This window comes from Ovis canadensis, chromosome 14, assembly GCF_042477335.2.
Source record: "Ovis canadensis isolate MfBH-ARS-UI-01 breed Bighorn chromosome 14, ARS-UI_OviCan_v2, whole genome shotgun sequence".
NCBI lineage: Eukaryota > Metazoa > Chordata > Mammalia > Artiodactyla > Bovidae > Ovis > Ovis canadensis.
In genome coordinates, this window is record NC_091258.1 from 40,740,816 (window position 1) to 40,768,540 (window position 27,725).

The 27,725-nt window shown below is 37.7% G+C and overlaps 1 long non-coding RNA gene across 1 annotated transcript in view; it reads left to right on the plus strand.

Moving 5' to 3' along the window:
• LOC138419827 (uncharacterized) overlaps positions 1 to 26,211 on the plus strand; it is a 109,354-nt gene extending 83,143 nt beyond the window's left edge. The window contains exons 2-4 of the long non-coding RNA XR_011249085.1: positions 20,271 to 20,352; positions 21,784 to 21,934; positions 25,204 to 26,211. This is a non-coding gene — a long non-coding RNA (uncharacterized lncRNA). The remainder of the gene's footprint in view (positions 1 to 20,270; positions 20,353 to 21,783; positions 21,935 to 25,203) is intronic.
• Positions 26,212 to 27,725: the final 1,514 nt, after the last annotated feature.

Below are 27,725 nucleotides of genomic sequence, written 5' to 3' on the forward strand. Positions count from 1 at the left end.
CCTCATCCCTGCATTGGAAGCATGGAGTCAACCACTGGATCACCAGGGAAGTCCTCTATTAATTTAATCTTCCTCTCTCCCTTCCATCCCCTGGCCTCCCAGGTGGTACAGTGGTAAAGAATCACCCTGCCCATGCAAGAAACATGGGTTGCATCCTGAGTCAGGAAAATCCCCTGGAGAAGGTCATGGCAACCCACTGCAGTACTCTTGCCTGGAGAATCCCTGTGGACAGAGGAGCCTGGTAGGCTATAGTCCATGGGGTCACAAAGAGTCAGACATTACTGAGCAACTAAGCACACAGCACAGCATTTTGCTGCATCTTGGCATGTCTGTGTATGTCTATCCTGTATATGTTCTTTGAGGTTTTTGGATCTGTGGGCTTATAAATTGTATCATACTTGGAAATTTTTTAGTCACTATGATTTTGAATATTTTTTATGTCTTCCTAGTCTCTCTGCTTCTTCTAGGAGATCAATTTTATGTATGTCAGACTATGTAAGTTGTCTCACAGTTCATAGAGGCTTTTTAAATTCTTTTTTTTTTCCCCTGTGTTATTTGGTTTGATTCTACTGCTATGTTTTAAAGTTCACTTATATTTTTATTCTGCAGCATCTAATCTGTTGTTAATCCCATCTATCAATATCTTAATTTTATATTGTTCTAATCTATGGAAGCCCGTTTTTAAACATCTTAATTTTCTCTCCATGTTTTTAATGAAATACTGCTCATACTTAAAATAAGTGCTTGACATCCTTGTCTGTAATCATTTCTGCCATTTCTGTGTCTTCTGTTGAATGATTTTATTCTTGGCTAGTTATTTACTTTTATCTGCTTCTTGGTATGTATAAAATATTTGATATGAGGCTGGATCTTATGAACGCTATGCTATTGTTTAAGCAATGCATTTTGACAATTATTATGGGTACATATTATGAACATGGACCAGTTTTTAAGATTTCTTAGGGTGTTTCTAGAGTAAACTTCATTTTGCAGCCACATGGAGTATAGCCTGTGAGTCTCCTCTGTCGGTGGTATTTCCCAGGCAAGAATACTGGAGTGAATTGCCATTTCCTTCTCCAGGGGATATTCCTGACCCAGAGATTGAATTTGGCCCAGGGAGAGAACCTGTGTCTCCTGCATTGGCAAGTGGATTCTTTACCACTGAGCCACCTGGGATGAGGAAGCCCTATTTCTAAAACATAACTCTCCTGAAGTTTCCACCAATATAACTCTCCTGAGGTTTCCACCAATATAACTCTCCAGAGGTCTCCACCAGGCCTAGCTGATCACCAAGATTCTTTTATGATGGCTAGACATTGAATAACTTCTTGCCTTATGTGAGTTTTACAGTTTTTTGTTTTTTTAGCTTGCTTGTACATACAGTTAAGTTTTCAGCAAAGACTTGCAGGAGACTTTGTGTAGATGTCTAGAACTGAATTTCTGCACAGGTTCTTTCCGAGCTCTGCCCTGCTCCTTCCAATCTCATGCGTGTCTGGTCTCCAGTGACAAAACTCACTGAGATTGCCAGGCTCTAGTTTGTGTTCTTCCCTGTCTGTGAATAACAGTCTAGACAATGCATCCAGGCAAGAAACTGGGACAGTTGTAGATCTCAACTACTTTCCTTCCCTTTCAGAACCAGAATTCAATGCTACCTATTGTCCCGTGTGTGGAGCCAGTTGTTTTATGTATAATATACAGTTTTCTAGTTTTTTACAGTGGGAGATTAAGTTCATTCGTGTTCTTTGTTTTCTAGAATCAGTTAATGCAACTCCTGTGTTTGTGTTCTTCTAGTGACTTACAATAGAAAACAACATCAATAACAAACATACACAAGAATAAACATTGCCTTGGCTTGCAAGGGCCTATTGTCTGGCTTTGATTCTCTCTCTAATTGTATATTCCAACGTTCTCTTCCTCACTCCCTTAGTCATGACAAGAACCCGGGCCTTTATTGTTCCTTGAACAATAAACCTACTGTTGTTCAGTCACTCAGTCCTATCCAACTCTTTGTGACATCATGGCCCGCAGCATGCCAAGCTTCCCTGTCCTTCACTATCTCCAGGAGTCTGCTCAAACTCATGTCCATTGAGTCGGTGATGCCATTCAACCATCTCATCCTCTGTCGTCCCCTTCTCCTCCTGCCCTCAATCTTTCCCAGCATCGGAGTCCTTTCCAATGAGTCAGCTCTTTGCATCAGGTGGCCAATGTGTTGGAGCTTCAGCATCAGTCCTTCCAGTGAATATTCAGGGTCAATTTCCTTTATGATTGACTGGTTTGATATCCTTGCTATCCAAGGGATTCTCAAGAGTCTTCTCCAGCTGACAGTTCAAAAGCATCTCTCTCTTTTTTTTTTTTTTTCAAATTCTTCCATGCTTAACCTTCTTTAAGGCTGAACTCTCACCTTCATACATGACTACTGGAAAAACCATAGCTTTGACTAGATGGATCTTTGTTGGCAAAGTGATGTCTCTGCTTTCTAATATGACGTCTAGGTTTCTCCTAGCATTTCTTTAAAGGAACAAGTGGCTTTTAATTTCATGGCTGCACTCACCATCTGCAATGATTTTGGAGCCCAAGAAAATAAAGTTTGTCACTGTTTCCATTTTTCCCCATTTGCCATGAAATGATGGAACTGGATGCCATCATCTTCATTTTTTAAATGTTCAATTTTAAGCCATCTTTTTTCACTCCTCTCTTTCACCTTCATCAAGAGGTTCTTTAGGTACTTTTCACTTTCTGCCATCAGAGCGGTATCATTTGGATATCTGAGATTCTTGATATTTCTTCCACAATGATGATACCAGCTTGTGATTCATCCAGTCTATCATTTCACATGATATACCCTGCATAAAAGTTAAATAAGCAAGGTGACAATATACAGACTTGCTGTACTATTTTCCCAACTTTCAACCAGTCTGTTGTTCTATGTCCGGTTCGAACTGTTTCTTCTTAACCAACCGATATACAGATTTCTCAGGAGACATGTAAGGTGGTCTGTTATTCCCATATCTTGAAGAATGTTCCAGTTTGTTGTGGTCACAGAAGCAAAGTCTCTAGTGTAGTCAATGAAGCAGAAGTAGATGTTTTTCTGGAATTCTCTTGCTTTTTCTATGATCCAGTGGATATTGGCAATTTGATTTCTCGTTCCTCTGCCTTTTCTAAATCCAGCTTGTACATCTGGAAGTTCTTGGTTTATGCACTGCTGGAGCTCAGCTTGAAGGATTTTGAACATAATCTTGCTCACATGTGAAATGAGCACAATTGTACAATAGTTTGAACATTCTTTGGCATTGCCCTTCTTTGGCATTGGAATGAAAACTGACCTTTTCCAGTCCTGTGGCCACTGCTGAGTTTTTCAGATTTGCTGACATTCAGTGCAACTCTTTAACAGCATCATCTTTGTAAATAGCTCCAGTGGAATTCCATCACCTCCACTAGCTTTGTTCACAGTAATGCTTCCTAAGGCCCTTGCATGGATAACAGCCTTGTTGTGGCAAAGGGCTTGCATGACTCAGTGAAGCTATGAGCCATGCTTTTCAGGACTGCCGAAGACAGATGGGTCATGGTGAAGGGGTCTAACAAAATGAGGTCCACTGGAGAAGGAAATGGCAACCCACTTCAGTCTTCTTGCCTGGAGAACCCACAGACAGTATGAAAATTAAAAGATTATGATGATGGAAGATGATCCCCCAGGTTTTAAGGTGTCCAATATGCTACTGGGGAAGGTAGAGGACAATTACTAACAGCTCCAGTAAGAACGAAGCAGCTGTGCCAAAATAGAAATGATGTTCAACTGTGGATGTGTCTAGGGTGTAAGTACAATCTTGTGCTGTAAAGAACAATATTGCATAGGAACCTGGAATGTTAAGCCCCTGAACTGATGTATCATTTACATTCCAGAGTTCCTCTGAAAAATTCTGCCAGCACTATTCTAAAACGTACCTTCTTTTGGCTTTTTTCCTTCTGTATTCACCCCCTTACCAGTTTCTTTAAAACAGGTACAGACGAATTCTTATTTAGTCCAATAGGTGTATTTTTCAGGATTGGCTTAGGGTTTTGGAGCCTTGATAAAGAATTCTCTTCACAGTGGCTTAATATATGAGGTTTACTTATTCTTGATGTTACATGGTTATCATAAGCCAGGTAGATGAAAGAGGGATGCCATTTTCCTCCTAAAATTCTGGGCCACAGCCTGATTCTATGACTTAGGGGCCCAGCAAAAAACAGATGGGATGCTTAAATTAGTGTTGTTCCAGGAATGTTTAATAATAAGTCAATTTGCTAAGGTATTAGCCAGTATAAGGAAATCACTGAAGATCGTGCTGTACTGGCAGAGATGTTGCCATCTTTTATCAACCCTATCAGAAATATGAGTCTACTTTGAGTACTAGAACTTGGAAGAAGGTCTGACACATCAAAAATAGGCTTTTCAGTTCCTCAGCCTGAAATTATGTATGTCAAAATTGCTCACACTTCAGTGGCCAGATCTTACCATATGGACCCACCCGACAGTGAAGGGACCAAGACTAGACATTTCCAATTTTCGTGGTCTTACCTCTTTCAAATGCAGTTTATACTGTTATGTTTAATATCCAAGCTTCAAAGTGGATTTCCTTCAGGAAGTTGATACTTATTGTAGAAATTGTGTATTTTTCAAACACACTTATCAACTTTTGGAACTTTTTTTCAGTTTTAAAAGGTAGATGGCTTCACCTGTCAAGTTATCATAATATCTATTTTTGATCAGTATAATTAAAAAAAAGTTTTTGATTTGTGTCATAACCAAGCATGGCAGACAAGATTCTGGATAAAATAAAAAATTCAACATTTCAAAGTAAAGGATCTCATAAAGTAACTTTTTTATGTGATCAAAGTGGCAAGTTGTTGACAGATGCTTGCTGCATGCCCTCCAGTCTAGAGAAATGATATTTTTAAAGGAAAATAGCATATCATACATCACATCATTGTTTAACTATGCACATTCAATATTTTAGTTTTTACTTTTGTGACATATTGCTCCAGAAAATATGAGCCATATATTTCTTTTTTTCTAAGAAAAATGATAATAATAAGTATATCAGTCTGTATAAGTTAGATTATGCTGCTGTAACAAACAACTCTAAAAATATCAGTGGATTAAAATGACAGAAGGTTGTTTCTTGCTCAACTAACAATATATGAACAGCACAGAGTGGCTGATGGGCTCAGCTCTACATCATCCTCATTCAGAGGCACAGTGTGAAGTAGATTAACTGTCTGGATGTGCTCTGGTTATTGCAAAGGTGGGAAAAATTAAGTAGGAATGGTTGCACATTAATTCCTAAAGTTTCCACCTAGAAGTCATACATATTATTCCCACTCACATATTCATTGACCAATGCTGGCTGCATGGCCCTTGAGCTCCAAGAGGCAGGGAAATGCAGTCCCACTATTTGGCTGGATAGAGAACCAGAGGTATGTGGTGAATGATGTTAATGCATGCCACACTAGGAATAAAGTTTATCTGAATATGTTGGAGTACTTTGTCATTTCTGACCCCTGCAAAATTTGTGTTAAGTGCCAATATTCCTATTTAAAGTGGTTTAAATATATATTTCTAAAAAAATTTCTTCAGCTCTTGAACTGAGTGTAAGAATGCTATAGAGACTATTTTATCCTTTTTAAATATCTTGGGGCTACATTTATTTTTATCAATACTTTTGTCGAATATAGGATAGCCCTAAAGAATAAATGGAAATGAGGTACAGATTGCTTTAGCAATTTTTGTGACTCTGAAACATTATTCTTTTGTTGAGACAAAATCAACGAATAAAATGACATGGGAATTTAGATAGAAAGACATTTACCTGTCTAGGGAAATCATGAATTGTTCTTAGAGGGATAGATTTTGCATTTAAGCAATCAGAATCACAGTGGTGATTTTCTGTGACTGTCAACTTTTTGCTTTAACGTTTCACTTTTAAAACCACTTTATTGAGGTATGACTGGCATACAAAATGCTGTACATATTTAATGTATACAGTTTAGTGAGTTTAGAGAGAACTACCTCTTTGAATCCATCACTGCAATCTATACCATCACCTCCAAGTGTCTCCTCCTGCCCTTTTTATTGTTATTATTTTTGCATAATATTTTGATAATATTTACATACACTCTACCCTCTTAGCAAATTTTAACTATATGCATGTATTTTAACTATAGTACTTTGTACTAGCTCTCTATGACTCATTTACCTTGCATAACAAAGCTAGTACCATTTGACTAATATCTCCTAATTTCTCCCTCCCCCAACCTTCTGGAAGCCACCTTCTACTCTCTGCTTCAACTAGTTTGACTATTTTAGATTCCTTATGTAAGTTTTATCATGCAGCATTTGTCTTTGTTTGTCTGGCTTATTTCACCTCGCATAGTGTACTCCAAGTCTACTGATATTGTCTCAAATGCAGGATTTTCTTTCGAAGATGAAGAGTGTTCCACTATATGTGTCTGCTACATTTCTTTTTCCATTCGTCCATCCGTGGGTGTTTAGGTTGCTACCATGTCTTGGCTATAGGGAATAATGCGGAGTGAGCAGGAGAGTGCAGATATCTCTGAGATCCTGATTTCAGTTCCTTTGGGTATATAGGTATCCCCTGCTTTTTGAAGGTTTGTTTCATGCCCTTTTAGTTTTTTGAAAAGATCTACATTTATACCAGTTTTTGCAAACTGAAAGAAATCTGAAGAGGATTTTCGCTTTCATGCAAAAAGGTGAAAAGTGAAAATAGCTTTCAGTGATTGTTTCACAGTGAGCTGTTACAGAGACAGTACACACCTCAAACAGGGAGAGTGTCACCACCAAGTTCCTTCCCCAAACTATTCCTGACATCTCAGTATTAAGGCACCAGAGCTTTGAACCATGTGAGCATGGGAAATTAACAAGCACTGTTATTAGTTGAGGCATTTCTAGGTGCTTTTGAGGTCTAAGCACTGCTTGATAGTATATTTGTTTGGATTATACCCAATAGAGGACTTACATATATATATATATATATATATATATATATATATATTTGTATCTATATGTATCTAGATCAGTATCTAAAAAGAGATTTCCATTGTGCCAACTTGTATTTGTATTGATGTATGCCTTGAAAATTGACTCAAAGTCTTCACTGTTGATATATTTAAAGTATATCATTAAATTTGATAAAGATTCTATTAGTCATTCTAATTATGTCTCTAGTATTTAAAGGATATCCAAAAATATAACACTAAATAAAAATAGTGAATAATTTGGGATACATTTCACTTAGAGTTATTCAGAACTAACTGCCCATACCATTTTACAGTTGTCCAAGACCTTTCAAAATATTGATTAGCTGTACTGTTGAAACATAAAATGTAGTTTTAAGATCAAATGCAAGCTTTGTTATTTGTTTGTTCAGTACCATCTAATTGTTCACAAACTTGATTTGACTTGTTGCTATTCAATTCACTTGTTTAATCAAAAAATCCATGTTGCCTACTGGAACCTGGAGTTCCCAGGATTCTGTGGTGTTTATGCTGACAGGGAAATGACTAACAATTTTTACTAAAAAAGGTAGCCTTATGAAAATGTGTTAAAGATTCATTGAACTCAACTTGCATTTATCTCAACTGATCGATTGCACTTACACCAGCAATGTTCACATTTGTTACAATACACACAGAAAAGAAAAATAGCTAAAGGTATAAATTAGTTCATATTTGTTCTAACTATAAACATGAATGGGAGTACATTAAAGCTAATCTTCCTTCTATTACCTTGTCATTGCCACATTTTTACTGATACATGATGTGAAATGGAAAACAGTGTTGGGAACATGTTAATAATGGAGTGCGTGAGCAATTAGCATGTCTCTCCCGCTTGCTTCAGCATCCTGTCAGTGGGCTGTTTGGATCTCACTCTACACCATAGGATTTTGGCCTTTTATGAAGAATAATAAAGGCTGGGATTTGAGAACTGGTAAATAATTGTACATATAAATTGTTAATAGTTTTAAAGACTGTCCTAATTTTATAAAGACCAGAAAGTCATCATTCAAATTGCACAAAACATTAACTGCTTAAGGGGTTGAATACTTATGTCAAAAGTTAAAAATGAAATAGCACCATCTAATAAAAATTATTAGAACTCGAATTTAATGGAAAATATTTGTATTAGTGTCAAACATCTTGGAGACATATTAATAATATTCTTAGGAACTTTTTTTTTTTCTGGTGGATGCAAGTTGGATGAGCTTTGTAATAGGTGAGGTCAAGTTGATAATCAGCACCCAGATCTCAATAGGACATTGCAAATAGATGGACTTTGGTTCTGAGTAAAGTGGGGAGATGTTGGAGGAATCTGTAGAGAGAAGCTGTGGGGTCTGACAGCATTTTTTATGGGATACTTCGGATGCTGTATTTAAAATGGAATACAGATAGGGAAAGAGATAGGAACTGGAGATCAGTTAGAAGTTCTTGTTATTTAATTGTGGTGACAGACGATAGTGCCTCTGACATGGGAGGTAGAGGTTGGTGGTGAAGATTAGAATCTGGACAACCAAATTTATAGATAGCAACATTTTTAGTGGATTTGGCTGCAGAATCAAATTCAGATTCTGTACATATGTATCTTCATTCGGGAACAGAAGGCTCAGGCAGTAATCATATATACCTCATTAAATCTTCATGTGTACTCTATCAGCATTCTGGAAAGCTATTTATCTATTACTATGAGTGTAAAAATCAGTGTCAGTTGATAAAGTAAGGTAAATATAAAAATAAATACAAAAAGCTATGTGATCACAGTGTAATACGATTGTGCTATTTTGTCATGGTTTTGTGCCATAAACCGACTCTTTGTTGGATTAAACAAGTTTCAGAATGGTGTTTAGGACACACCAGTGCCAAACTGAATCTTTCACAGTATTCAAAAGGACTGAAAGATGGATTAAAAGGAAAATGGCTTCTTATTGCGGGATTTATTTTATTTTTCATTTTGCTATCTTACCACTTAAAATCATTCAAATTCCAAATGTGGGGAAAGTTCTGGTCCATGTGAATGAGTGTTCACAGCATCAGTGTTAAAGTATATGCAGCTACAGAGTTCTCTACATGTCCCCCTTTATGATCTTGGTTAGAATTTATTAATGAATTGTGTAAAGATGTCTTTCAGTTCCTCCCCTGACCTTCTTAATCATCCAATTGTTCTTTGTTTCAGCATTAGTCCTCTTATATTTGCAGTTTCTTAATGGGTATCTGAATACTTCATATATTGTTCACCCCTATACTTTAACCATATATAGTGTAGAGTGAGGGATGATTATAAAACTGTTTTTACTTAATGAGAATCTTGATTATTTTCAATAGAAAATTGTAGCTGTATAAGAGGTGATATAATTTTTGTAACTAGTAGTAAAATATAAAATTATGCTTTATCAAGACCTATCACCTAATATATTTCTTATAACTTCAAAAATAAGATCAGTCATGATTTCTCTTATTTTGGTTTACATATTTCCTGTCCCAAAGGCAAATATACACTGATTTAGTGGCAAAGGACCGACAGAGGTTTTAATTACCAAAGTACTAGACACACTTGAAAAAAGTGTATTAAATGAAAATATGGACTCAATTTGAGATCTGCTGATACAAACCTTTTTTACTTACTATATTTAAATTCAGCAATTTAATATTTATTAGTAACATTTCTCCTAAATTATTTTTGTATATTAATATAAAAATAACTTCATACCAGTTAAATCATTTTGTTATGTTCGTAATTCAGTAGATTACCTATTAAACTAAACTGCATTTCCATGCTATTTGAATCCATAAATTGAAGAAGATAATTGGACATGTTAGAAAATGATGACTGAAAATATGTCACAAAAATACCAGAATTATTTTTAAAATTTGTATTTTTTCTCTAAACTCAAAACATCCTTGAGGAGTAGTATATACTTGTTTCTTACTACTGCGTCCATAAAAATTCATACTTAAACCTTGCACAAAGTGAAATTCAAGTCGAAGTTTATTGCCTGTGGTGAATGGTACACTGGTTGAATGAATGAATACTTAAAGAATAGTTGGTGTGCTTTACACAAAATAATTTAAGGGGATATTTGCTTGCCTCCCAACCGTATACAGATTGCATTACTTTTTTGGGTGTGGGAGAAGTATCAAATAATGCTCATGATGTATTGAATCTGCCAAAAAGACGGGTCCCTTTTAATAATTATCCATTTCTCCAGCCATGTGAAATTCTTTGCAATAAGTTCTTCAGGGGTAAATTATTCCAGTTATCTACTTCTGTGTATGAAACTATGACAAAATAATAACTCTTTTATTGTATATTGTGATTTTCTGGGTTGGAAATCTGGGCAGCGCTCAGTTGGGTGGTTCTTCTGTCCTATGTGGTGTGGTGAGATATCTTCCAGTGGTATTATCATGGCAAATGGTCCAAAGGGCCCAAGACAGCTTCATTCAAAGGTCTGGTTCCTAGGCAGGAAGGGCTCATCTGCTGATGTAGGCAATCTCAGACTTCACATACTTCCCATCTGGGGCTGAGGGCTCCAAATATGAGTTTTCCAACAGACAAGGCAGAAGCTGCTTTGCCTTTATAATGTAGCCTCATAAGTCACATTGGGTCACTTCTGCTATATTTCAGTGACCAAAGCAGTCACAAACCTGTCCACATTCAAAGGGAGGGGACTTACCATACATTAGGAGAAACGTTTCAGAATTTACAGTTATATTGTAAAACTAGAAGTTTATCTCTAATGTTATATAGACCTGCAATATAATTATATTATATAATTATAAGTGCAGCAAAATATTATATACCCATAAATGTAAAATGAAATTAGCCAAATTTGGGGTCAAGCTATTAACTATCTTTTATTTTTTAATTTATTTACTTATTTTTTGGCCATGCCACAATGCTCGTGGGATCTTAGCTCCCCAACCAGGAATCAAACCCAGGCTCTCAACAGCGAAAGCAGAGTCCTAATCACTGGACCACCAGGGAATTCCCTGTCTTTAATCTTAAAAGTATGAAATGTCCAGTAGCATGAGTCTGACTTCTTCCCAGAGTGACTGAATTCATGGAAGAAGATAAAGCTGAATACCAGTCTGTATGAAAGTAAGTCATGAGGAACCACATCATATTGTTGAGCTGTCCAGGGCTGCTGTGACTTGGGTTGTAAGTCAGATAAATCCCTAAGCAATCTTAGAGGGTGTTCCTGGGATTGTTCAGGAAAGTTTTGCTGCTCATATCCTTGGGTAGGAGGCAGGGGAAAGCTTTGCCTATTTATGGGTTTGGGTGTCTCAGCCTGGAAACATTTCTATGCTTTCTGTATTTCAGCATAAGGCATCAGAATAATATGCTTTGAGCGGACCTTGTGACTCAACAGAGCAAGCTGACCACTTTACAAGCTGAAACATTGTGAAGGGTTGAGGGGAGAGAGAAGGGCTACAATTGAAATGTTTGATGATATCAGAGGGTTGAGAAACATTTTTCATGTTTGTAGCTCTTAGGGTAATAACATGACTCAAAAGGAGAAAAATACAATAATTATTTCTCTCATATGCCTATTAATGGAGAGTTTAGTGTAGGATTAATGGTTTGGCCTCTGGAATCAGGGAAGCAGACAGCCTAATGTTCCACTAATGAGTCCAATTACTGTCACTGTGTCCTTGAGCAAGTTATATAACCCATCTGACTTTCATTTATCTCACCAATAGAATGGAGATGATAGTAGCATAAAACTGATCAGATTGTTGATGAAATAAATGGCCTAATATATGTATCAAGTAAGAGACAAGCAGTCCTGGGCATCTGGAGCTAGCCTGGGGCTGTCAGCTCGGCCTTGCTGTTGCTACTTGCTGTTCTTGCACTCACTGCCAGGCCCTGTTATTCAACTGTTGAACATAAGCAATTACATAGAATATCAACATCAGAGAAGACCATACGGTGGTCATGATGGATCACACCAATAACAAGATCACTCCACAGTCAAGTCTAAAAACTGACCAATTATGAATATTGTTCAAGGCACAAAGTACCCAACAACCCTTTCTCCTAGTTAATATGGATGGCTGCTTCTGTTTTATCAATACAGCTTTAGGCTTTTGTTAGTTCACCTTCCCAGCAAATAAGATTTATTGAGATATACAGTTATGGAACTATACCTGCTTTCTGACATCACCCAAACCTGTGTGAATCTCCACTTCTTTGGACCCACCCCAATTCAACTGGGGCCTAAGTCCTACAATTATTAGTGTTAGTCACTTAATACTGTTCAGTTCTTTGTCACCCCATGGGCTGTAGCCCATCAGGCTCCTCTGTCCATGGAATTTCCCAGGCAAGAATACTGGAATGACTTGCCATTTTCTTCTCCAGGGGATCTTCATGACCCAGGGATCAAACTCAGGTCTCCTGCATTTCAAGAAGAATGTTTATCATCTGAGTGACCTGGGGAGCCCAAATCCTATAATAACTCCTTCCTAATCCCAAAGATTTAGACACAACTGAGTGATTGGACATGGGACAACAGACTGCTTCCAAATAGGAAAAGGAGTACATCAAGGTTGTATATTGTCACCCTGCTTATTTAACTTCTATGCAGAATACATCATGAGAAATGCTGGGCTGGAAGAAGCACAAGCTGAAATCAAGATTGCTGGGAGAAATATCAACCTCAGATATGCAGATGACACCACCCTTATGGCAGAAAGTGAAGAGGAACTAAAAAGTCTCTTGATGAAAGTGAAAGAGGGGAGTGAAAAAGTTGGCTTAAAGCTCAACATTCAGGAAACAAAGATCATGGCATCTGGTCCCATCACTTCATGGGAAATAGATTGGGAATCAATGGAAACAGTGTCAGACTTTGTTTCCTTGGGCTCCAAAATCACTGCGATGATGATTGCAGCCATGAAATTAAAAGACACTTACCCCTTGGAAGAAAAGTTATGACCAACCTAGATAGCATATTCAAAAGCAGAGACATTACTTTTCCAACAAAGGTCCATGTAGTCAAGGCTATGGTTTTTCCAGTAGTCATATATGGATGTGAGAGTTGGACTGTAAAGAAAGCTGAGAGCCGAAGAATTGATGCTTTTGAACTGTGGTGTTGGAGAAGACTCTTGAGAGTCCCCTGGACTGCAAGGACATCCAACCAGTCCATTCTAAAGGAGATCAGTCCTGGGTGTTCATTGGAAGGAATGATGCTAAAGCTGAAACTCCAATACTTTGGCCACCTCATGCGAAGAGCTGACTCATTGGAAAAGACTCTGATGCTGGGAGGGATTAGGGGCAGGAGAAGAAGGGGACAACAGAGGATGAGATGGCTGGATGGCCATCACTGACTCGATGGACGTGAGTCTGAGTGAACTCCAGGAGTTGGTGATGGACAGGGAGGCCTGGCGTGCTGCAATTCATGGGGTCACAAAGAGTCAGACATAACTGAGTGACTGAACTGAACTGAACTAAGTGACTGAGCATGCACACACACATACACAGTATGCTTACTGAGATATCCCATGGTTTCCTATGGTGGGCATTCTCCTGTGCTATCAGTAACAAAATGACTATCAACTGCAGGCAATGTTCCTGATGGTTAGATTGGGGTTTCACTGACAACATTACTGTATATAAAGTGATTAATGGAATAAGTATCAATAAATGTTAGCTTCTATTATTACTAGCAGTAGAATTAATGTTCTTAATATACTGTATCTTCCTCTTTCTTCCCTTCTTTCCATGAGAGTAAAGCATACACTTCCTTGTAGCTCAGTCAGTAAAGAATCTGCCTGCAGTACAGGAGACCCTGGTTTGATCCCTGGGTTGGGAAGATCCTCTGGAGAAGGAAATGGCAACCCACTCCAGCATCCTTGCCTGGAAAATCTCATAGACACAGGAGCCTGGTGGACTGCAGTGCATAGGGTCGCAGAGTCAGGCATGACTGAGTGACTAACACTTACTTCAAGTATACACATTATGTACCATGGCCTGTAGTTACAAGAAAGACATTTTTTAAGGATATGATGCTTGATCATTGTAGTACAAGTAAGAGAGATATGTTTTACTAGGACAGAAATGGTGAGGAATGAGGGTGTATATCAGGCCTGGAATATGCATATAATTGTAGTAGGGACCCAGTAAGTCTGCTCTAGATAATTTTAATGGAAAAATTTCAATGGCAAGATTTCATCTGAAATACTAAGAACACTGACTGTAGTCAATGAATTACAAATAAATACATAGGCAGAATGATAGTGTCTGTTGCCTTTTCTAGAAACAAAATTAGTTCAAATTAAAATTTTATGGTAATTTATGTTTGGGGAATTTTAAGGCAGTTCAAAGTCAATGGCAATTTATCCTACTACATGATCAGTATCATTGATTATGTAATCAGCATATTAGCAAATGCATTCAAAATCTTCTAATATTCATGCAGCCTTAAAGCTACTAAAAGGCATAGTTAAATTACATTGAGAAGAATAGCATATTCTTAATTGGGCCATTCCAGTGACTATACTGGATGGCATAGTTAGATTTTCAAATGGTTTGCTGAGGTTAAGCAATCCAAAACCTGTTGAACACTAAGCCAGCACAACTTTGATGAAGACTAAAATAGAATACAGCATATTTATAATAGCACATGTGAGTCAGGGGTAGAGAGCTGATATGATCTGTAAAGCCCCCCAATTTGATTTACATCCTGACTGACCACTTATAAATCCTTTAATATTTAATTTATGGAAAAACATGGGACTGGACTCAAACCTACTTGAATTTTTAACCCTGAGTCTGTTATTTATTCTTCAGTCATTTTTTAAAACTCTCTGTATCTTATGTGCACGATGATCATGCAAAGTGAGAAAAATAAAGCTGTGTTCTCAGGTCTTAATATTGTTCAGTCAAAGACTACCTTCCTTTCTCTAAAAATACAAGCATTTGAGAGTCTAAGATTAAACATCATTATTGCATTTCATCAATACAAATCCATATTTCCCCTTGTCTCAGTACCAGAAATATCGAGCTAAATGACTCTCTGATATCTAACAGGATCCTACATAGGAAAGTCAGTGTATGCTTGCAGGCCCAGAAATCCAGAATCAAGACATCTTGTTACAAACTGTAAAGTCATCAACCTAGATGTCCATCAGCAGATGAATGGATAAGAAAGCTGTGGTACATATACACAATGGAGTATTACTCAGCCATTAAAAAGAATACATTTGAATCAGTTCTAATGAGGTGGATGAAACTGGAGCCGATTATACAGAGTGAAGTAAGCCAGAAAGAAAAACACCATTACAGTATACTAACACATATACATGGAATTTAGAAAGATGGCAATGATGACGACCCTGTATGCCAGACAGCAAAAGAGACACAGATGTAAAGAACAGACTTTTGAACTCTGTGGGAGAGGGAGAGGGTGGGATGATTTGGGAGAATGGCATTGAAATATGTATACTATCATGTAAGAAACGAATCGCTAGTCTAGGTTTGATACAGGATACAGGATGCTTGGGGCTGGTGCACTGGGATGACCCAGAGAGATGATATGGGGAAGGTGGTGGAAGGGGGGTTCAGGGTTGGGAACTCATGTACACCTGTGGCGGATTCATGTCAATGTATGGCAAAACCAATACAGTATTGTAAAGTAAAAAAAAGAAAATTAAAAAAAATTTATTTTTTCTGACTGAAGAGTTTGAAAAGGTCTTTTAACACCAAGTAAAATCACCATTTTTTTTTCAAGTATAAATCAGCAAGTTTTAGAGACCAGCTCCACTTTAAATTACAGCAATAGTATTTAAGAGCTAGAGGAGTCCTTAAAAATGTATCTTCTTCTTTTCAGAAATGAAGAACCCAGTTTCAGAGACATGAAATAGCTTAGTTAAAGTCAAAAAAACAACCTCTTCAATAAATGATGCTGAGTAAACTGGACAGCTACATGTAAAAGAATGAAATTAGAACACTTCCTATGCACAAAAATAAACTCAATGGATTAAAGAGTTAAATGTAAGGCCAGACACTATAAGACTCATAGAAGAAAACAAAGGCATAACGCTCATTGACATGAACTGCAATAAGATCCTTTTATTCATTTTTAAAATTGAAGTATTGTTAACTTACAATGTTGTTAGTTTCAATTATACAGCAAAGTGAACTGACTTTATTCACATACACACCCATATACATATACATTTTTTTCAGATTCTTTTCTGTTATAGATTATTACAAGGTATTGAGTTTGATTTCCTGCTCTACTGAGTAGGTCCTTGTTACTTATTTTATACATAATAGTGTGTATGTGTTAATCTCAATCTCCTAATTTATCCTCTCCACCCCAGCAGCTATCCCATTTGGTAACCATAAGTTTGTGTTTTCTATGTTTAAGAATCTATTTCTATTTTTTTAAATAAGTTCATTTAAAATCACCATGTTAGACCCTATTTGAATCCTCTGCTCTAATCACCTTATTATTACCAGATTGACTTTCTTGATCTCTCTAAACTTCCAATTTCTAGTTCTTTATATTTTTCCAATATTCTGGGAAAATTTCCTCTCTCATGGTAGCATGAATAGAGTTACAGTTATAGGCCTACCTACTACAGTGGGTCCACAAACTTCCATCTAGTCAAGGATATGATTTTTCCAGGAGTCATGTATGGATGTGAGAGTTGGACTGTGATGAAAGCTGAATGTTGAAGAATTGATGCTTTAGAACTGTGGTGTTGGAGAAGACTCTTGAGAGCCCCTTGGACTGCAAGGACATCCAACCAGTCCATTCTAAAGGAAATCAGTCCTGGGTGTTCTTTGGAAGGACTGATGCTAAAGCTGAAACTCCAGTACTTTGGCCACTTCATGCAAAGAGTTGACTTATTGGGAAAGACTCTGATGCTGGGAGGGATTGGGGGCAGGAGGAGAAGGGGACGACAGAAGATGAGGTGGCTGGATGGCATCACCGACTTGATGGGTGTGAGTTTGCGTTAACTCCGGTAGTTGGTGATGGACAGGGAGGCCTGGCGTGCTGCAGTTCACGGGGCTGCAAAGAGTCGGACACGACAGAGTGACTGAACTGAACTGAACTGAACTACAGTGGGTCCATGGATTAAAGATGAGTATAAAGTCTAGTGAAATAAATCCCAGAGTCATATATCACATCCACAGGAGATGTTTGGTAGCTATTTACAAAGTTTTGGGGGGGGGATCTCTTTAAGGACCCATTTTCTTAGTAACTGCTTGAAAGGCTACCCACTCCAGTATGGCCTAGAGAATCCCTTGGACTCTATGGGTCAGACATGACTGAGCGACTTTCACTCTTTGTTTGAAATCCAAGTAATTTTTCAAAAAGAAACTGAAACTTCTTTATAAATGGTCCTCAGCAAAAATGGCAGCTGTGTTCCCTTGTTCCACTCCACAAACTCAAGTTGTCTAACATTTTTCAGTTTTGAAAGCCAATGACTAACATGAATTTGCTGTTTCCTCCCCTAGACTGGTCTTTGTTCTTGTGAAATATCTACTTAGCTTTTAATCTCCTGGATTAACAGGTCATTACTCATTTGTTTATGAACCAAATGATTCACATCAGTGTAAGTAAGTCCTATAATATTGTTCTCTCAATTGAATGAGTCTTCAACAAAGTAATAATGAGTAGAATGTGTAACTTCCACTAATCATGTTCATTGTTTCTGGACTGTATCAACAGTGTCAGTTGATTAAGGTTTCTGACAGGAAAACAGAACTTGCAGCCTTCCAACTGCATATAAGCTTACATTCTTAAGCATCTTCGAGTGTGTGTGTATGTGTGAGTCGCTCAGTTGTGTCCGACTGTATGGCCCCATGGACTATAGCCAGGCCCACCGGGCTATAGACTTAAGTCCACCAGGCTTCTCTGTCCATGGAATTCTCCAGGCAAGAATACTGGCGTAGGTTACCATTTCCCTCTCCAGGGGATCTGCCCAACCCAGGGATTGAACCCTGGTCTCCTGCATTGCAGGTAGATTCGTTACCATCTGAGCCAACAGGGAAGCCCAAACATCTTTGCAGGCATATTTAAATATAACCCTCAAAACTGCTAGTAATTCCTAAAGATTTTATACTTCTAATCTGGTTTTGGAAATTATAGCTAGATTGTAGCTATATTCCACTGTCCTTTTGCAACCTAACGGGTTGTACTCTGCCCAACAATCTTGGTTTTAAGTAAGACTCCCTAATGAAAAGCAGTAAGCTTTATATTTCCAGATATGATTTTAAGTCTACTTTTTAACCCAAGAAATTTAGAAGCTCTCTTATACCCTTACATTACTTCATTTTAGAAAAGTATTTTTATTCTATTTGCAAGATCAATATTGATTTCTGTTATTTAAATTTTAATAACCTCCAATTAAAATAAATAAATTTATATTTTTTAAAAAAGAAAAAAAAATTGCAAAGGAGAATAAAGTAATTTTGTTTACTCTAGTATTTCTACTAGAAAAACTTGCAAACTGGGTCCACTGATAATGAATTAGATATAAAGCTCTAAATTGTTTTAAAGTGTTAAGAGAATAATGTTACCATATCTATTTCAAATTACCTGATACTCCTGTATGACTTCAGTCATTAGAAATATTGGAATAGAGGCTTCCCAGTGGCTCAGCAGTAAAGAATCCTCCTGGCGGAGACACAGTTCCAATCCCTGGGTCAGGAAAATTCCATTCCTAGAGAAGGAAATGGCTGCCCATTCCAGTTTTACTGCCTGGAGTATCCTAGTCAGAGGAGCCAAGAGAGATATAGTCCATGATATCCCAATAGAGTCAGGCAGGATTTTTAGCAATTAAACAACAGCAACCATCAGAACAGCAACAATCAACAAAGCTAGTAGAGGTGATGGAATTTCAGTTGAGCTATTTCATATGCTAAAAGATGATGCTGTGAAAGGGCTGCACTCAATATGCCAGCAAATTTGAAAAACTCAGCAGTAGCCACAGGAGTGGAAAAGGTCGGTTTTCATTCCAATCCTTAAGAAAGGTAATGCCAAAGAATGCTCAAACTACCACACGATTACACTCATCTCACACCCTAGTAAACTAATGCTCAAAATTCTTTAAGCCAGGCTCCAGCAATACATGAGCCGCGAACTTCCAGATGCTCAAGCTGGTTTTAGGAAAGGCAGAGGAACCAGAGATCAAATTGCCAACATCCGCTGGATCATTGAAAAAGCAAGAGAGTTCCAGAAAAAACATTTATTTCTGCTTTATTGACTATGCCAAAGCCTTTGACTGTGTGGATCACAATAACCTGTGGAAAATTCTTCAAGAGATGAGAATACCAAACCACCTGACCTGCCTCTTGAGAAATCTGTCTGCGGGTCAGGAAGAACTGGACATGGAACAACAGACTGATTCCAAATAGGAAAAGGAGTACATCAAGGCTGTATATTGTCACCCTGCTTATTTAACTTATATGCAGAGTACATCATGAGAAACACTGGGCTGGATGAGCATACGCTGGAATCAAAATTGCCAGGAGAAATATCAATAACCTCCGATATGCAGATGACACCGCCCTTATGGCAGAAAGTGAAGAACTAAAGAGCCTCTTGATGAAAGTGAAAGAAGAGGAAAAAAATTGGCTTAAAGCTCAACATTTAGAAAACAAAGATTATGGCATCTATGGCAAATAGATGGAGAAACAGTTGAAACAGTGGCAGACATTATTTTGGGGGGCTCCAAAATCACTGCAGATGGTGATTGCAGCCATGAAATTAAAAGATGCTTACTCCTTGGAAGAAAAGTTATGACCAACCTAGGTGGCATTTTAAAAAGCAGAGACATTACTTTGCCAACAAAGGTCCGTCTAGTCAAGGCTATGGTTTTTCCAGTAGTCATGTATGGATGTGAGAGTTGGACTGTGAAGAAAGCTGAGCACCAAAGAATTGATGCTTTTGAACTGTGGTGTTGGAGAAGACTTTTGAGAGTCCCTTGGACTGCAAGGAGATACAACCAGTCCATCTTAAAGGAAATCAGTCCTGAATGTTCATTGGAAGGACTGATGTTGAAGCTGAAACTCCAATACTGTTGTTCCATGTCCAGTTCTTCCTGACCCGCAGACAGATTTCTCAAGAGGCAGGTCAGGTGGTTTGGTATTCTCATCTCTTGAAGAATTTTCCACAGTTTATTGTGATCCACACAGTCAAAGGCTTTGGCATAGTCAATAAAGCAGAAATAAATGTTTTTTCTGGAACTCTCTTGCTTTTTCGATGATCCAGTGGATGTTGAAGCTGAAACTCCAATACCTGATGCGAAGAGCTGACTCATTGGAAAAGACCCTGATCCTGGGAAAGATTAAAGGTGAGAGACGAAGGGGACAGGAGGATGAGATGGTTGGGTGGTATCACCAACTCAATGGCCATGAGTTTGAGTAAACTCCGGGAGTTGGTGATGGACAGGGTGGCCTGGCGTGCTGCAGTCCATGGGATCACAAAGAGTTGGACACAACTGAGTGACTGAACTGATCTGAACTGAACAATCAGAATAGAAGAGTGATTCCATCTTTGAGATGGAAAGGAGGAAAAACCTCCGATTTCTATAATTTGGTCTGGCTGATAGTTACAAAGATTTATATATTCATCAAGTTTCACCAAATTATATACTTTTCAAAATATACATTTTTAACATAAAACTAATTATTTTTTAAAGTGCAATGAAAGCAATATTTAAATCAAGAAAAGAGAATAATCCTGATACTCAAATGCCCCATGTTTGTCTTTAATTTTTAACAAATGAAAAACATTACTTAAAAGGCATTTAGTTCATTGTAGTATTAGTACTGTTTGATTTTACACTGGTCAAACTGAAAATCCATCTATCAAACAAACAAAAAATGTAGGGATTATTGTCTGTATGTATATAAGACAGAAGGGATCACCAACATGGTTAAGACATATCTCTACTTGTAAACAGTGCATATTTTGTAAGCTCAACTATTTTCTAAAAATTATATATGCACTCTTAAAGGCATCTGATTTGTTTAAGTAAAGCAAAGTCTGTTTTTCTGATTTACTTCACTGTGTATGACAGTCTCTAGGTCCACCCATGTCTCTACAAATCAGCCAATTTTGTTCCCTTGCATGCCTGAGTAATATTTTATTGTATATATGTACCACATCTTATTTACAAAGCAGAAATTGAGACATAGATGTAGAGAACAAATATATGGAGACCAAGGCAGGAAGAGGAGGTGGTGAGATGAATTGGGAGATTAGGATGGACATATATATATCTTACTGATATTATATGGAAAACAGATAATTAATGAGAATCTATTGGATACCACAGGGAACTCTACTCAGTGCTCTGTGGTGACCAAAATGGGAAGGAAATTCAAAAAATAGAGGATATATGCATATGTAGACACATATAGTTGATTCATTTTGTTGTACAGAAAAAACTAGCACAACATTGTAAAGCAACTACACTCCAATAAAAATTAAAATGACTCATATCTACAGAATTAGCTTAAAATCATCTACTCACTCCTTGTGTGCCTTCACGTTTAGAAACTCTTTTGAGCAATGAATCCAAAGCCTGACTGGCAATGTTTAGTGTGAGAAATCCGCCTGAGCCCAGGCAGACATAGGAAAAAGAAAGCCTGGGAGGATTGTTTCCAAGAACATTAGAATTAGTGCTATGTTTTCATGGTTTTAATCCATCAGAGCTGAGGAGGAGGCAGTTCTCTGGTGCTTTAACAAATGTTCGATACACTTTGCTTTGTGTATACAGCACTTCACACCTCTGGTCCCTTTGGAAGAGAATCGGATTAGATCCTAGCATGGGAAGTTTGGAAACCCAGAGAGAAATATTAGTGGTTTCCAAATCTTTGGTGCAAGAACAAAAACAAAGCTCAGGCGAAGCCAGGCCCTGAAGGAGTTGGGTAAGTTAATGAATGATGGCCTCCTTCCATCTTTTGATATTCAATTGAGTCACAGCAGATGGGCCAGGGCTCCATGGGAAAAGTGAATTACGCACATCAGACTGTTACATTTCTCACAATCACATTTTCCTCACTTCACCTGTTGTATGTCTTGGGCTGATTAGTTATGCATCTCATCTCATATTGGCGGTCCTGGTTCAGAGATAGTCTTTAATTGGTTTTTCCCTCCCATATGTGAGTCTGTTAAACAATTTTGTCTATTCTTTCCCTCATCAGAAAAAGCTTCTACACTGAGTTACTTTGGAAACAATGATGATGAGGATTATAATATTAATTGAGGAGCTAGGGTGGAATGATTTGTGACACAGGTGTATTCTAAGTGGTAGGCTAAGTAAAAGTGTGCATGAATGGTTAGACACATCCGACTCTTGTGACGCTAAGGACTGTAGCCCACCAGGCTCCTCTGTCCATGGGATTTTCCAGGCAAGAATACTAGAGTGGGTTGCCATTCCCTTCTCCAGGGGATTGTCCCAACCCCGGGATCAAACCCATATCTCCTACACTGGCAGGCAGATTTTTTACCACTGAGCCACCTGGGAAGATTACAGAAAAGTATATAGATGCTAATATTCATCTTGTGCCTTGGGAATGGAATCTCTTATAAGACATTGTTTAAACAAACAAACAAACAAAAAACAGTCAGCAACAGTTACTATATCAGAGGTAGATCAGGCATTAGATTAAGTCCTTGCTAGAAGGCATATTCACTTTTATTTCACATCTCCAAAATTGAACTCCACCATTTTGCTCTCTAAAACTCTTCGTGTAACTGTAAGATCAGGTAAGCATTTAATCATCAAGGGAAACAGGACTGTGTGTGGAAGGACATTAATGGGGTGTTTAGGTCTGATTTGGATGCTTATTTACAGTAGAGATGTAGGCAGGCTGCTGCTGCTAAGTCGTTTCAGTCGTGTCCGACTTTAGCGACCCCATGGACTGCAGCCTACCAGGCTCCTCCATCCATGGGAGTTTCCAGGCAAGAGTACTGGAGTGGGTTGCCATTGCCTTCTCCAAGGCAGGCTACTTCACCTTTCTGAATCTCAATTTCTGAATAATACTTCCACCTTCAAGAAATTGATGGCAAGATAAAGCAAGACAATCTAGGAGAGTCCTTTTTGATACTGTGGTGGAGGAAGCAGGATTTACTTTATAAAATGTTGATGAATCTGAAAGAATGTAATAGAAAGTGAATTGAACGAAAAAAAGTCAAGTCTTACCTGGGCCTTTTCTGTAACATTAAGGTTTACAACCACATCAATGTGACAGCTTTTTTTTATGACATAGAATCAATACCTGTTAATAGGTAAATATTTACAATGATCTTGTTGAAACAAGGATGAGAATTTCACATCCCTACCCATTTGGCTGTCTCTCTCTCTTTACCAGACACTTTAGTCTGTTTAGCTAAGCAATTTCCAAGATCCTTTTCATCTTCAGAATCTTTTGAGAAAATAGTAATGCATTCAGTTCAGTTCAGTTCAGTCACTCAGTCGTGTGTCCGACTCTTTGTGACCCCATGAGCCGCAGCACTCCAGGCCTCCCTGTCCATCAACAACTCCCTGAGTGTACCCAAATCCATGTCCATCAAGTCGGTGATGCCATCCAACCATCTCATCTTCTGTCATCCCCTTCTCCTCCTGCCCTTAATCTTTCCTGACATCACCGTCTTTTCAATTCAGTCACCTATTTGCATCAGGTGGCCAAAGTATTGGAGTTTCAGCTTCAACATCAGTAATGCATTAACATTGACAAAAAATGCTCCTATAATGTAGAAAACCATTATATTTATCAGAATCCAACCAGGAAAACAGAAACCACTGAAAATACATAAGATAAAGTGCTGGAAATGTGTTATATGGGTGATAGAACTGGTAAGAGGCCAAAAGAAAACTCCAGTATAATCTAGAGATGACCAAAAGCAAAAAAACCTCTGTCTTCCTAGGCAGGATGAACCAAGGGAAAGGAAGGTTTACCAGGTCCAAAGGGCTAGAATCATCAAAGCAATTCTGATGCACTGCAGACCTAGCCTGAGGCAGAGAAAGAGAAGGGAAATCTCTCATCTTCTATTCTCCATGCCTTCCAGTCTCTCATCAACATCTCCTGTTGATTAGACCCAGGCAGAAGTCAGCTGACCTGGAAACCTGTAGAGGTCAGCTCCCCTATCATCTAGAGAGCAGCAGAAAAAGAGTCAAGACTAGATCTCAAGGCATACAGGGCATGGGCTGGCTAAATCAACTGACTCATTGGAGGCAGAAACATTATTCATTACAGACTCCAGTTAAATGAATGAGTTACTCCAAGGTCTTGAAATTTGACTTAAAGTGGTTGCCTCAAGCCCAGTGACTTATTGCCAACTGGGGGTAAATATGTTATGGATAATGTCACCACATTTACTGTTCTTCACTATCATTATGTTGAGATTCTATTTTATGCACTCATAAAATATTAGACATTCATATTGTATTAAACACCAATACGGTGTTTATCTTCCATAGCTGGTTTGTATTTACTGTTATTATTTTAACATACTAGCATTACATAGCAATAGGTTTTATTTTATTTTTTTTTTTAAGCACAACTTCATTTTTTTTAATTTATTTATTTTTTTAATTTTAAAATCTTTAATTCTTACATGCGTTCCCAAACATGACCCCCCCTCCCACCTCCCTCCCCCCAACATCTCTCTGGGTCATCCCCATGCACCAGCCCCAAGCATGCTGCATCCTGCGTCAGACATAGACTGGCGATTCAATTCTTACATGATAGTATACATGTTAGAATTCCCATTCTCCCAAATCATCCCACCCTCTCCCTCTCCCTCTGAGTCCAAAAGTCCGTTATACACATCTGTGTCTTTTTTCCTGTCTTGCATACAGGGTCGTCATTGCCATCTTCCTAAATTCCATATATATGTGTTAGTATACTGTATTGGTGTTTTTCTTTCTGGCTTACTTCACTCTGTACAATAGGTTTTAGAATAGTTTGGAGCAAGGTTGATAAGAAGGCAAAAATAATATCCTGAGATCGCAGATACATCATTTTTATTCATTCTTTTTGATTCACATCCCCTCTTCATTCATTGCCAAGGAATGAGCATTATTATTTAAAGTACTCTGTTAAGTCTTGCAATTAAAAGTCTAATTTCTTTTAACTTAGTGTTTTTCAATCATATTCAATGACAGATTTCTTTCTTTCCTTCTTTTGTTCAGAAACATCATTTAACCTAACCTGGATCAGCTCTTCCATGGTACACACCTTGTGAATGGAAGTCAAAAACATCTTTAGAAATTTTTTACTTGACACTCTCTTGCTTAAAGTACCTACTTGATAGAAACTCACTCTTTTGTAAGACATTATGTTCCACTTTTCATGACATTTTAAAATTTTTGCAAGTGAAGTGTTTTATCTTTGAATCACTGGCTTTGTCTTTTTGGAGCAAATTAAGGGACTAGTAAATAGAAAATTGCTATGACTAACATAGACAGCATATTAAAAAGCAGAGACATTACTTTACCAACAAAGGTCTATCTAGTCAAAGCTATGGTTTTTCCAGTAGTCATGTATGGATGTGAGAGTTGGACTATAAAGAAAGCTGAGTGCCGAAGAATTGATGCTTTTGAACTGTGGTGTTGGAGAAGACTCTTGAGAGTCCCTTGGGCTGCAAGGAGATCCAACCAGTCCATCCTAAAGGAGATCAGTCCTGAATATTCATTGGAAGGACTGATGCTGAAGCTGAAACTCCAGTACTTTGGCCACCTAATGTGAAGAACCGACTCATTGGAAAAGACTCTGATACCGGGAAAGATTGAAGGCGAGAGGAAAAGGGGATGACAGAGGATGAGATGATTGGATGGTATCACCAACTCAATGGACATGAGTTTGACTAGGCTCTGGGAGTTGGTGATGGATAGATAAGCCTGGCATGCTGCAATCCATGGGGTCACAAAGAGTTGGACAACTGAGCGACTGAACTGAACTGAAATAGAAAATAACTCTTCAAATATCTCATTAGTAAAATCTTTCATGTGCCACACCACGTCTTATTTAGATATCACTGCTTCCTCCTTCAAACCCTCAAATGCTTTGTGTTTTCTTTATCATTCTGTTCATTTTCATGGAAATGTTAGTTTTAATACCCCCTCTAATATATGATTGTTAGCTGTGCATAGCATGTCAGGTGGGTTTTTACTAATAAAAGTACATTTGAGACATCTTTATATCCTTATTTAAAAATTTTTAATTCTGTGAGGTAAATTGATGTGAGAAACACATCACAGAGTTACATATAAGTTTCATCAAACTCTTTGAAGGAAACATAGGCTAGAAAAATTGGGCAATCCTAATGTCTCTTATTTGATGTAAATTGTCAGAGTTAGATAAAATTCAGAAAACCTGATTCTTAGATTGCTTAACAGGAAATTTGTGTTTGCCAGGTATGGGCAGTAGGTCAGAGACTCAACTGATATTTCCTCTTCCTCTGCTACAGATTCTGATGTTTCCTCTTATTTGAGGATAAGTGCTACAGTGAGCCACTGCTTCTCATGAGATAGTGTCAAGTCTACTGAGGAGGCTGAAATTTGAAAGTATCACTGTCTGTATAGTCTCCTTCTGCCCCACCCCATCATCTGTGATGACATGACACCTGATCTCAGGCGATTTCCATCTTATCCTGTGTGATCATTTCACTTACTGCCAGATGATTCTCTGGTTCAGACTAGGCAAAAACTGGGAATATTTTTGTATTCTAGAATTAAGATATATGACTCCAGCTGCCAGGCTGAACTCAGAAGCTCAGGAGAAAAATCACAAATTTTAAGCTCTGAAAATTAGGACAAAATAGCAGTGTTAAAAAAAAACATGGTGGTTGTGTTGAAGACGGTGCTGATTTTGGCATTTAATGGTATGGCTATAAATTAAAATTTCTAGTGTATGCCATTCTTGCTTGGAAATATTACCTATATTGTATAGTCATAAGTATGTTCTGAAAGGTAGTTAGAGTACAGTTGACCATTACTCTAAAAAGTGAGTGATCATGAAGAAATTAACAAGTTACTCATCTCAGTATTGAAGTGTGTATATATACGTGTGTGTGCGTGTGTGTGTGTGCGCATGTGTGTGTGTGTTTGTGTGTGTGTGCGTGCATGATTTGAGACAGATCTACATCATATGGAACACTCTCCAGGATAGATCATCTTTTAAGCAACAAAATACATATTAGCAAATTAAAGAAATCTGAAATCAAACTAAGTATTTTCTTTGAACACAGTAATATAAAACTTGAAATCAGTAACGGAGTGAAAATTGGAAAACTCATAGATATGTAGAAATTAAATAACACACTCTTGGATAAGCAAGGGGTCAAGGAAGACAAAAGAGAAATCAGAAGAGATCTTGATAAAAATAAAAAAGGAAACACAACATACCAAATTCATAGGATGCAACATATGCACTTCTAAGAGAAAAGTTTATACTAATAAAAATCTACATTAAGGGCAAAGAAAGACATCAAGTAAACTACATAATGGTACACCTCAAGGAACTAGAAAAAGACTAAAATAAGCCCAAAGATAGCAAAGGGAAATAAATAACAAAGATCAAAGTGAAAATCAATGAAATAGGGAACAGAAAACCAGTAGAAAAGACCAGTGAAGCTAGAGTTGATTTTTTTTGAAGAGACCAAAAATTGACAAATCCTTAGGCTAGAAGAGAAAAAAAGAATTGTAAAATAAAA